Below are 13,785 nucleotides of genomic sequence, written 5' to 3' on the forward strand. Positions count from 1 at the left end.
TTTTACATTGCAAACACACTATTTTCTGCCCTTGGGCTGCTAATATTTCTTTTTTTTTCATATGAAATAAATCATTACTTGAGCTTGATTCCCTGTACATCAAAATTCTGTATTTCTTATTGAAACTGTTCCTCTTAGTGTTAAAGAAACATCCCTACACAGATTTCTTTCTAACAAATTTGGAGAAAAAAAAAACTTTCTCATTATGACAACAAAAGATTTGATTTAACAAAACCTAAACATGAATACCAATTACTAAAAATTAAAAAAAATCACATCATTTAAAACTCACAACACATAAAAACGGGATGGTGGCTTAATACACAACTAACATTGAGATATTAATAGCAGTTTTCTGAACCATACTTTTTTTTTTTCCACACAGGCACTGCTTTCATTGGAAATAGAACATGTTTTCATTGATACTTCTGCACAGCACACTTCAGTGACCCTAACCTTAAAATCCTCTTTTCTCCTTTTTTATGAAACTGCGCCTCTTAACTCTCTCTTATTTCAATCACTTTTTGAATGGAATATGATGGTCCAATTCTAACAAATTATATATTATTTTAAAGCTTAGTGCTTACTTTTTTGAAATATGCAGAAAAGAGCACATTCTTTTGGTCATACTTTTGTTGGTTTTCAGCTGGGTAGTCCCAAATATTCTGAACAAGAGATCATTTTATTTTCATCACCACCACTTGAATGCATACATATTAAGACTTGATTTACAAGTGACAGGAATAAAGCCACTGCCATACAGCCATATAACATATTTATCCCAATTGACTACATCGTCTCGTGTTTCAGGAATTCACACATTCATCATGCTAAAATTACCTGTAAGGAGCATGAGCTATACCAATGAAATTCTTGTGTTCTGTTGCAACTTGAATAAATAAGAAGCGGTATTAGAAGTTTGCAAAATTACCCTGACATCATTATGATCCTAAAGAGGAAATCCACCCCAAAAATACACAAACTTCAAAAGAAAGAGAAAAATATTTCTTATAGAATGATACAAAACGACAAAAATTGGATATGAAATAAGGAAGATGTGACATTTTGGAATTTCACATTTTTACCGAAAACATTTCTTGACTAGACCAGTTGACGATGTCACGCTCTCACAATTTCTTATTCATTTCAGATACAGAAATAACAAAAATCTCATATTTCAGCTGTATAAATATAAAACTTGTCGTAAAAACCACCCAAAATAAAATAAAAACAAATGTTCACTCTGATATATCTTGTCATGGGAACATGCTTTTACTTGCATTAGCTAAAAATTACAATTTTTCAGAATTTCATATAATAACATAAGTGAAATATTGTGAGGGTATGACATCATAAATTCACTTATTTGAATATTCTTAAGGACTAGTCAAGAAGTGTTTTCTGAAAAAATGTGATATTCAAAAATGTCATATCTTCCTTATTTCTTATCCAATTTTTGTCATTTTTGTATCGTTCTGTAGGGAATATTTTTCTCTTTCTCTGAAAGTTTATCTATTTTTGGGATGGATTATTTCTTCAATGTGGACTGGGGAAGAGAGAGGGTGCTGAATAAAAAAAAGTAAAAAAAAAAGCAAAAGAACAAACCCAAAATATGTCTCTAATATGATTAAATTCTTGGTCCATGACAGAGAAAACTGGCATGTGAATAGAAGAAGGCATGAACAAAGGACAGCAAAGGATAAATTAACAAATATCTTGTTGGGTTATCATGTACATATGACTGCAAAGACCAAAGATTACCAAATATCAGTAGTTGGAGTCACTCCAAAGTTTACGTGTACCCTTCTTCAAAAGGCACCACCCAACTAAATAAATGCAGTCAACATACGACATGGTACACTTTGTAAACATGTTCCTGTATTCCAATTTTAGTATTCTATCTGTTCAATCTCGGCTGGTTTGAGGTCAATGTGAACACGTTTAGATCACAGCAACACAACACTGATAACGGGCTATCTCTCTCTCTCTCTCTCTCTCTCTCTCTTCTCTCTCTCAGCATCACACCACAGTTCTGGATGATCATTGGCCAACTTACAAACATTGGCATAATCCGAGGTGGACTGTTGAGATTTAACCAGCCAATGGCTTGGAGAATGTTTGTTTATGAATTTATTAGCATGGCAACTCAGATCAGAATTACAATCATATCCTGCAGACACTCACTACATTGAATCCAAGACACTCTCACTTCCTGTGAGAAGCCTCCACATCTCTGTCATAGGAGATTCTTTCATCGCTATAACAACACGTAGTCCATTTGAGACTGAGAGAAAGAATCCTTGTTTGATTACCATGGATGTTTCCTTCTACCAGTCTCTTGCCATCATTTCAGTCTTTGCTAATCAAATAATGACTTAAATAGTTTGATGTTTACTTTCTCAAAATTTGTATTAATGCAACAGAGAAACTTGCCAGTCATTGGTAATACCCACTTTTTATTTTTGAGTTATAACTCCTCCATTTAAATTCTGTAAATGAATAATTAATGTTGGTAGGATCCCCAAACAAGACAATTTCAACTTTTGGAATATCTTAAAATATTGAATCTGTGGAGTATGAGTGAATCTAATAGAGTTTCAAAATGACATAGATCTCCTTTCCCCCTTCATTATTTGATTTTGATCATTGAAAATATCTCAATCTTGCTATGCACTATTCAAATTTGTCACAATTTTTTTCTGATGTCTAAACAGGAGCACACTTCATACATTTCTCTCAAGTCATCATTTTTTTCTTCTGTTCCTTGCTTTCCATTTCCTTCATTATACCTGCTATTACATTTTTCCTTTTAAAAGTGTTTTCTTATCATTTCATTAAAATATTGTCTTAACATTTCTATTTCTGCTGCAGTAACATCCATCTACATTGCTGCAACTATCACTTATGCCTATCTACTACTGTTACTACTACATACTATTACTACTACTTCTGCTACTTCCACTATTACTTCTACTACTACTACTCCAACTATGATATACTAATAATACTACTATACTGCTTCTATTACTATAACTGCTGATAAAACTGCAAGAATAATTATGACCTTTTCACGATAGAAGTGATTAAAGTTACACATAGATACAGTAGGAAAAATACAGTAGAGAGAAAATAGACCAGATGCACACAATGGAAAGGCAGTAACCAGAGATGTAAAAATCTAGAGTGTGTTAAAATCTCTGAGGTACAGACAGTCACTAAGTCACTCACTGCTAGCCTTAGAATTATATTTGTAAAGTACCAACAAGAGATAAGATAGACCGACTTGGAGTATTTGTGCCTGGAGATATGACACTATTAGTGGTATTGTGTATGAAAGACTCTAATCATCTCAGAATGCCTCGGAATGTGTTAACTACATCCTGATAATCACTCAAGACTTGCCCATGTGCCCTCTGGCAGATGGCAGACAGGTTGGGAGTGAGGCTAGCACAGTTACTCCTACATTCTCCTATAAATTCTGACAACCTAGACATTATTTGATCATTTTGGATTCCTGAAAGAGGAGTCATAACAGTCCTGAAAGGCCTTTTGCTTCATATTAGGAATAACACCATCCTTAATCAGAATATTAGTAACACCACATAATTCTTTATGCCTAATCATACCGCCAGTATAATTGAAAAGCAGGTGCTCACCCTGAATGTTTGAATTGCTTATACCTTCAGAATTCTGAGTCTATATCAAAATCATATACACAAGGGATGTAAAGGAAATACAGAAATCTTTTGGATAACCCTATAAGCAACTGAATTAAAACATTAAAAATCTGATTACTTGATACAAATTGTCTTACTTTAAGGCGGTAAGTTCGCTTAGTCAGAACCGCGTTTGCCTCCAACCCAAAAGACCCGGGTTCGAACCCAAGTCTGGACTGAGCAATGTTGTGTGTAAACATACTGTCCCCTCTAGCAAGAGGCAAAACACTCTGGCCCTCGGATAGGACATAAAATGGAGGGTCCCGCGTACGAGAGAGTAACAACTCATGCACATAAAAGATCCCACTCTATTCATTCATCGTAAAGAGCAGGGTGTTTAACCCAGTGAAGTGGTCCCGCCTCACAACCAACTGGACCCCATGGAAGACCAGCTTAGCATAGCTAAATATGGGCTATCCAGCCATCTTCTCAGATGGAAAATGAACAAACAAACAAATAAATATCATGTTATTACATCTACCACAATTTCAAACTCTGTCTCTCCCCATAATTCAAGTCAAACAAGGAACATACTAGTCTTTTCTCCTTCCTGATAAAGCTACTGCAACAAATACATTCCCATGTCCTATACTGACTGCCATGACATGGATGTAACCTCTGCAAGATGTGGTTGCTGTAGGGACACAATTTGTTAAACCATGGACAAAGTTTAATAGAGCTTGTTACAATGCCAATGTGGAAAGTAGTACTTCAAGAAAACAACAATTTGTCCAAATTGGACAAAGAGAAAACATTTGAATAGAACATGCCGCTGAGTGAAATTTGTGGGGAAACTAAAAATAATTTTACAGTTATTGGTATGTCAGCTCTATTAGTACTGAGGCATCCTATCTTTATTTCATATTGGGAACATTTGCTATTCAACCATATAAAAACTAAATCTCAAATATGTTTGTATTTCGCGTACAACCCAAACCTGTCTTAGCAGCATTGTTCAGTTTTGTCTTCTGTCAATACACACACCCAAACATACATACTGTATACACCGAAGATTTCAATAGGTTTTTATTTTCGCGAATTTCGCCAGTCAGCTGCTATTCGCAAAATTAAAAGCACGCGAAAATATTGACTCTAATGCCGATATGCATGTGACGTACGCGTATACATTTCCCCATCAGTACAGGAATCCACGATCGCGAATTTAACCACACGCAAAATTGCTGGATAGTCCCGATTCACGAAAATCTAGACTCGCGAAATATATGGCGTATGGAGTATTATGATACCGGTACACAACGAGTGTATTTGACAAAGGTAGGTAAGTGTTTGTGTTGATGTAAATTTTAACTCTTGCCTACATATAAATGAATTTGGTCTATCTCAAGTAAATGGCCCCGCATACCTTCAACAAAAGCAGCAAATTGTCATATCCAAAGCCGAGAACACATCTGTCTCCATAGCAACATCAGAGTCATGTGAAAACACCAGCCATTGTCTTGAATGTTGAGCATAAACAAGGTCTTGTTTATACAGGCTGAGAATCCCTGCTGTCAGTTCAAATTTCCACGGTCACAATCTTTTGTCTTGGAAAGCAAAGCTAGTCAATGGTACATTATGTTGTCACTCAGAGTTGGTGTAATTAATGTTAACTGATCTTTTTCTTTTTCATAAGCCACCTGTTGCTTTGCACAAGATAAAGACCTTCATAGTCATTTGTCTATGCATCATAATCTAGTCTGGTGGTGCCAACAGTTCACTCATTTTGCTTTGCATATTTTTGCTTACAAGGATTTCAAAATTTAATTTATAGATTTCTGTTCTCTTTCATGAACTCCACTTGGTTCTATATGCCTTTAGTTTTACTCACTACTCTTAAAACTTCTTTCATCTATACATTTCTTCATTTTTTTGTATCACTCTCCTAGTTAAAAAAATAGACTATCAATCACAATATACAAAGAGACACACATTCACACTTTCAAGAAAGCATACAATGTATACTGTCAAACTTTTCAACAATAATTGATCAAGGGAAGCAATAACGTGCAAGCCACTCTGATAGGAATTCATGTGTTCTACACGATGACATCTACATCACATGTAATGTGTCTGCATCTACACTTCATGTAAAGAAATGTGAATTACCTAATCACCCAGCCCCTTCAAATAATCACTGGTTGCCCTCTGTAGACTCAAATCCAGCTGCATTCATAGATATTTGATGCAAAACCCATCAAGCTCTCATAACCTTGTTACTGACCACACACATTGGGTGGTAATTGTGCACTCTACCGTCTTCTAGGGGAAACCAAATCTGGGGCTGTTGGCTTCATTAGGCAGGTGGTCACTACAGCAGGTTTGACTGTATACATGCATGTACAATATATATATATATATATATATATATATATATAAAGATAAGTAACGAAGCTGCAACAAAGTTCAACATATATATATATATATATCATACATGCATGTATAAAATATATATATATATATACATATGAGCAAACGAATCATAGAGTAATAGAAATTACATTTAAATGCACACAGTCCAACATACATATAAGAGGTATGAGTAACTATCAACTAATCACAACATTAACATACAATACTTTGGAGGGATGAAATGTACGTTCATTAGTTTTAAATGAAGTAATCATCATCATATTTCATTTTGTCAGTGAATTCCAATGAGATGACAGCAACAATGAAAGCAATAAGAAGTGCATATTCCGGGTTTACCAATTTTATTTCATTACCAGCAAAGGCTACCATACAACGTACTTGCAATTATTTAAACAGTCCATTTACCCTTGAGTAAATACCAAAAAGAAAAAAAAAAGATCAGATGAGACAAAGAAATCTTGTTGGGCATGCAAATATCTGCAAACTTGCTGAAAATCAGTTCATTACAAATTAACATAAGAATTGGCACATACTTTTGCATTTAGCAATAAAGATATATTTACAAAAGAAAATATATTCACTCAACAATAATGAAATACGAGACAGAATTTTTCAACCTGCTCACTGTCCGGACTGCCAAACTATGACTGCCTAGCTCTGTATGACAGCCAAACCAAATTCTAACCATATCTCATATAATATGCCTGGTAGGTACAATAAGAAAACAAATCTTTTATAAAATAGACACAATCAAGTAATATGTTGGCAGCAAACATAAAATCAACCAACTTAATACTTGTCATAAAAAAAGAATATGATCATCATGATTGTGAGGAAACTTTTGACTTTGTAAGCGTATACAATATTTATTACCTCATGATCACATAATCAAGACTGTAATTCCTATGATTGCACAGGTGTTCTTTGTAATAATGCTGTTCACATGTGAAAATGCAGCCTGAAATATACATCAGGTTGGATTACATTACAATGCAAATATTTTTTTTCCCCTCTCTCTCTTGGTTCCATAGTTGTTACAATGTTGCTTTGCTGAGCAAGCAATACAATATTAGAGCACTTTACAATGCAGGTCCACCTACAACAGACACAGAAATTACAAATGATATAACTTCTACCACAGTATTCCAATATGTCACTGATACAAAGTCATTTTACTTTTCTCCACAGAGAGCTCAGACTAACTCACAAACAACATGAATCTTAGAGGAGTGACAATATTTCACAACTACAAACAACATTTTTGGCATTTTGCTGAAACGTCCTCACTCACAAGGCTCTTGCTTCAGAAAATTCATGAAATATCTACTTTCATCTAGAATACAATCTCACTGACAGAATTTCCGTCTTTTGGCTCAGTATCTCTATTAATATGAAGACAAACTGGATAAACAAGAATTTCACAATCATGGTACTACAACAGCCACTTTCCTTTAATGGGATGGTAAAGTTTTGGTTTAGGTGGGAGATTCAAATTTCAACTTTTTGTGAGGTTATAAGAAACCACTTATCAGATGACTAAAGAACATACAATTTTAAGAGAAATTCATAGTTCATTTGATGAAAATAGGTTTTGAGATGGCTGAGACATCCAAAAACAAAGTAAAACAGAGTTATCCTAATAAACGGTGGGTCCCAAAATTTATTGAGATTTCTTTGTTTTTTAATATCTCAGCCATTTCTAAACCAATTTTTGTCAAATAGACTTTGAATTCCTCTTTTTAATAGAATAGAATGCTTTTAATATTTCATAAGAGGTTTCTAATTATCTCACAATAAAGTTGGAACTTGAAACCCCATCTCAACTAAAACTATACCATCCCTTTAACTCTAAATCACATATGTGGGTCACAGGCATGATGGACAATTACAAACATCTCATTTGGAAAAAGAAACAAAGAACAAAACCAAAAACAGAGACCCACATGAATCGAAGAGTAGCATCAGCTCTTGACTCAAAGTTCAAATGTATACTTCACCAAATTTTAATTTTCCTTTTGGTACAGTTTGGCCCACTTTAGCAGACAGTTCTCTTTTTGTTTTTTCATGATCATGGTTTACTGCAATACAAATAATACATGTGGCTATTTGTCTTTACATTGCTGCTTGCCCATAAAAATGGCGGTTGCATTATTTTCCTGAATTACACTGCACTGCATGTATGTTGAAAACTGATCAAACCATGTCAAAATTTTGTGATTTAGAAACAAAAAATGTGCTCCATAAATTAAAGATTTGTATTCTTTGAATGATTAAATACCTGACCTCCATGATACTTCCAATTTATCATATTAGTCCAATTAACCACTGACTACCTGTATGTAAATCGATCTTTTTTTGAAGTAGCCATTCACTATTTACTACAACACACTATCCTCTCATTACAGTCAAATGTGGTTTCATGCTCAGGTATACGACAATGAACAGATTCAAATTGACCAAACAATGGTAGAAATACCAGTAAATTCAGCTGAAAAATATGACAGTAAGGGAACCTCAAATTTGCATGTATTTTCAAAAAACAGAGAGACTGATCACAAGCATACTGTATGTCCAAAAAAGAAAAAAAAATACAACGGGACCCTCCATAATGAAAACTTTACAAATGGTGAACCAATCCAAAATGCAATATCAGGGTATGAAATTATAACTCATTTGCCACATCTTACAGAAAACCCAATTCAATCAAGTAGTCAAAGAGAAATGAGGATCTTTGTAGAGCATGTCAGGAATCCCTTCCCTCCAAGATCTGTCTATTGTGTTCACACATTAATATGCAATTCCCAAGAGCATCCAAGAGCTAAACATGGAAGAATCAGACCCATGACATGCTTTACAACAATCCACATTTCTCTGTGACCACTTAACCAAATTGAATGAGGTTTTCTGCAAAATAGAGCTAAGATGTTCTTTAAGATCCTGAAGTAGCTTTTAGATAGTTTCATATTTGGAGTTATCAATGAGAAAATCTGATTGTAATTTTTTTGGGGGACATACTGTATACACAGATGAGATAAAATGTTATCAGAATCTCACATTTAAAATGTCAAAACACCTTAATTTCTTTTAAAATTTTCAGAATAAACCATATTCTTGCCATCACATCATTGAAGAATTGAAGTAAATATAACAGTGGTGAAATACAAGGGGAAGAAAGTTGTATTTAATAAATTATAGACCAAACATTATTTTTGTATCAATCATGTTCAAAAGGTGTGTTTCTTTTAGTGTAAAAGTTAACTTGAACACAGAGTAAATTTACACTTTGAAATGCTTTCCTTTCAAGTACATGTAACAGTAGCATATTGAAAATATTTTTAAAAAATAATCCTGGCGATATGAAAACATCAAATCCAAAGGAAATTTGTCATCAAAACCTTAAAACTCCAATTGCCCATTGTTAATTTCTAGTGACAATTCAAAACATCAAAATAAACATGGACAAGCAAACATAACAAAACCAACAAGTCATTTCACATGGCTTGCCACTTTGTTGTTTTTTTTTTTGGGTTTTTTCAAGCAAAAGAGTGGGTTCAGCACAAACTTTGGTTTCTAGATGCAGGCAGTGTAAACATTTGCCTAATAATCGTGAGAGGATATAATCACATGAATATCTGGTAATGATACATTAGATTCTGAAGTGTAATTGTGCTATGACAATATGAATATTAAACACAATCCATATACGTTCAGCAATGAGGAATGCTTGGTATTATGACTAGATCTTTATTTTGAGTGAGTTACCTGGTTGATACTTATGGCTGGTTATGTCCTTCCATGATGTCACTTTTTATATTTGTATCATGACCAAAACAAAACAAAGTAATAAAGTCCTTTCAGATGGTGAAGATCTTGATTCAGAAAGCCAGAGCAGAAATTGCTACAACCATGACTTTTTATTCTGCTTATTGCTTTCCTTTCATGTTTGCAAAACTATACATAAAATACAATATACATCTAAGCAAGGTGAAGAATTGCCTAAAAATATATTGCAGTGAGAACACAAATTTCTGAAAGGAACGAGTGATGTATCATAATTTTCTTTTAATTACAAAATAAAAAAGAAAGATCAAGTTCCAAATATCTGCAAAGATGTAGACAACTTTTTGCATACAGAGTCTTTGGCAAGAGTTTCTGATATTGTTTGAAGCTTCATTGATTCATTCCAGTTTGATTGGTTGTCACTTCAAAGAATGTATGGGTGTCTGTGTATTCAACGATCTGGAACAAAAACTAGTCCAATTGTTTGAAATAATCTCAATTATCAAAATGTATGATTTCATCTTCATCTGCAAGAGTGCTTTTTATGTGGGTGGTGTGTGTACATGTGTGGATGTGTGCTTTTGAGCATGAACATGCATGTTGGTTTGTGTCTGTGTGTATTCCAAGGGATCCAGAACACAGTCATTTCCAATTTTACCTTCTCAAGTAAGGACCGTTTCATAATTATCTAATATGATCCTCCTCCATCAGGGTTTGTTGACATATTTGACATTGACATCACCCACAAAACTGCAGAATTGTTGACAAACCAGTATTCAGCTCATAAGTATATCAAAAGCAAGTTTTGAAGTCTGCACTGCTACACTTGTTCAATGTTTTGCAGTAGATGAGCATCAGGCTGTGTCAATACTACACTGTGTACCTACACAGGTGTTACAGAATTAGTGACAGCATGACAGGCAGAACTTCATGAAACTCAACACAAGAGGGCAGTATGACATTTCTTCACTCAGCAGTTCATTGTACAGATGATACAGCTTACACATTAAAATATGCATTACCTGGTTAAACATAATGATGTAAAGATGTGTATAGCAGATGTGCCTATACCCATATCTTCAGGAGATGGATGAAGTCAGTCTACATTACAAGTACATTTTTCATGAGAGTTTTCACAAGAGGTTGCTCTTATACAGCAGTTTTACATAATGTCTGTCAATACAGCAGAAAAATGTGCAATGATTAGAATGTCCACCTTAAATGAAATACTAAAAATGTTTGTTAAATTTTATAATAAATAATATTTATTTTTTACCCAACTATTTATTCTGTATCTCTTGTAAAATTCATATGGTACAAAATAACTGGGTCACACACAACCTAGTCAAAATCAAATAAATCACAAAATCAAACTACACATGTAGAACAACTAAGGATCAGCAATCTAGCACAGCAGGAAAATAAGCACAAAATCTGTTACATTGGCAAGTCATTGTCAAAACAGCACGTAATGCATAGAACTGCAGTATAAAATACTGTGAATGCAAAGTTTCAAAGACTTGATACCATACTGTGACCAGAGGCCCTCTGCAACAACCCTACAACTAATGGTACACTGGTACAATTTGTGTGCTTGAAAGGTCTTTATAACTACACACCGTTGTAGCTGTGTAATGTAACATTAGCGCAGACATACAGTTTGTTTTGTCTTTCTTTGCTTTGGGCAAATCTACAGTTATTCATGTGCATCACAGTTGTTCTTTTTTTTTTCAATTAAGCTACACACACAAAAACCATCACATTATTACCAGCATCCCAAGCAAAACAATCTGCATGTATCTATCAGGCATGTGTGCATTATGATCCATAATCACCACTGACTTGCACTGACAATAATCCATGAAAGTAGGCAACTGATAATGCTTAAAATCTATGATTATAATCAACAAAAGAGTAGTTCACAGAACCAATAACTCATATTTGACAGTTAAAGTGATTTGAAGAACAGAAAAGCAACAATTCTTAACTAAAATATTACTGTTGAAACTAATGCAGCATTAAGAGATCAAGTAATAGTTAGCCAACATCTCACCGCTTTATTTCCAACTAATCTTCCATTTCATCTCCTATCCAAAAACTCATGACCCTCAATCACGGTTTCAAATGACTGAAAGAAGTAACCTTCACTTATCTCCAAGATATGTAGCACATTATCTCACAGATGGCAATATAAGTCCTGTGGAAATGACCAAAATTCTTCACAAGATTTCATTTGTAGGTTAATATCTGACAACATAGTTGTAATACATGGTTAACATCTGACAACATATAGCTAGTTGTACTCCATGACTTCTGATAAACATGGCCAGTTTGCATGAAAGAGAATTTTCTTTCAAACATCGATTCTTCCCACTTAGAGAAGCAGCCAATCTTGTCAAGTAGATTTCATGTCAGACATCAATTTAACCAGAAGACTGAAAAAGAAACATGCCAGAATCAGGTACCATGTGTCTCCAATTTCACCTCACAATTTAAAAAGTTGAGTGATTTGAAATTCAAACATCTTGACACATATCTTTTAACCATGAAGATCTTGGCCTGAAAGCAAAGTAGACTGTTGGTGGTCAAGAAAATGGCTGAGAGAACCTTCAAGGAATCTGTCCAGACACACTGCTTGCATCACAGAGGCAGTAGAAATGCCAAATGTAGGCCTACTCCTGGATTTTCTCAAAGCATAAAGACATTAACTCTGGCAGTACCATTGGCAACTTGTTCCATATGATGTCAATGGCATCTTGATTTGGTGGTGCTGAAAGAGTTAAAGTCAGAGTACCATGTGCTGTAGGGCAGTTGTCTTCATTGGGTTTTTATCATGGGCAGTCTCTTGTACCAAAGGGTTCACACTAACCAGAAGACTTTACGTGTGATATAGTGGATGCAATGTTATGTTCAATCTACAGTGTCAGTATAACGTGCAATGATAGCTCTTCTTCATACATACTGGGGTAATGCTACAGACAATGAAAAGAGAATAAAAACAAAACTCACAGAATACTTCCACTGATCACTGGTACATGCACTACCAGTTTGTGATATGACACAATACCTTTTCACACACCCCACCCCCTCCCAAAAAATTGGCAGAAATAAGCAGAATTGCAAACATGAGAGTAGTTGCACAAAATTCTGATGTATTAAAACACATTGTAATTATCGTGACCGCATTTCCTTTACAGTTTCAGCCAAAGTTATCCTCCCTGAATTCTACAAAGGAGAATGTTCTGAGATAATTTTGCCCCGCAATGTATTTTCACTTAATTTCATTTCTTCACACACTTCCAAGAATGCACACAATCACACAATTTGACTATGTTCCCACACATATAGTAGAAGATATATATGATACACACTTCTGAAATTATTGCATTCAACAAATATGCATGAGAAATAAATGAAGGTATACACTCTCATTGTACCCCATTGCCACATGAGATAACAAGTAGTTCGTTTCATAATCTTTTCATGGGAAACTATCCCACAATTCAGTGCAGCTACATCTGTTTGGAGACGACAAAACAGCATCCAGGAGGTACACAACTCTGACAGAGAACTTTGATATTAGTGGCTACAATAAAAGGTAATGACTTGGATTCGTTTTCCATCAATTTATGATAAGACACGCTTTAATACTGACAGACCCACAATATCTGAACCAATACATTCAACCCAAAAGGGCAGGTATATCAATTATTTGTATATATCGTAATTTTGAAATGTTTGAATGTCAGAGAAATAAAAAGACTGCAGTTGATAGGTGACAGCACCATAAATCATATATAAGTAATATAATTAAGGCAAGCAGCACTGGATGATAGATCATCTGAGTATCTCAGAAGTTTCATACCATATACAAATGTATTCCAAGACTATTTCATGTCACAGTATATTCAAGCTTTAG

This window comes from Diadema antillarum, unplaced genomic scaffold (assembly GCF_040938485.1).
Source record: "Diadema antillarum isolate AM-2024a unplaced genomic scaffold, OU_Dant_1.0 seq00000333_RagTag, whole genome shotgun sequence".
Taxonomy (NCBI): Eukaryota; Metazoa; Echinodermata; class Echinoidea; order Diadematoida; family Diadematidae; genus Diadema; species Diadema antillarum.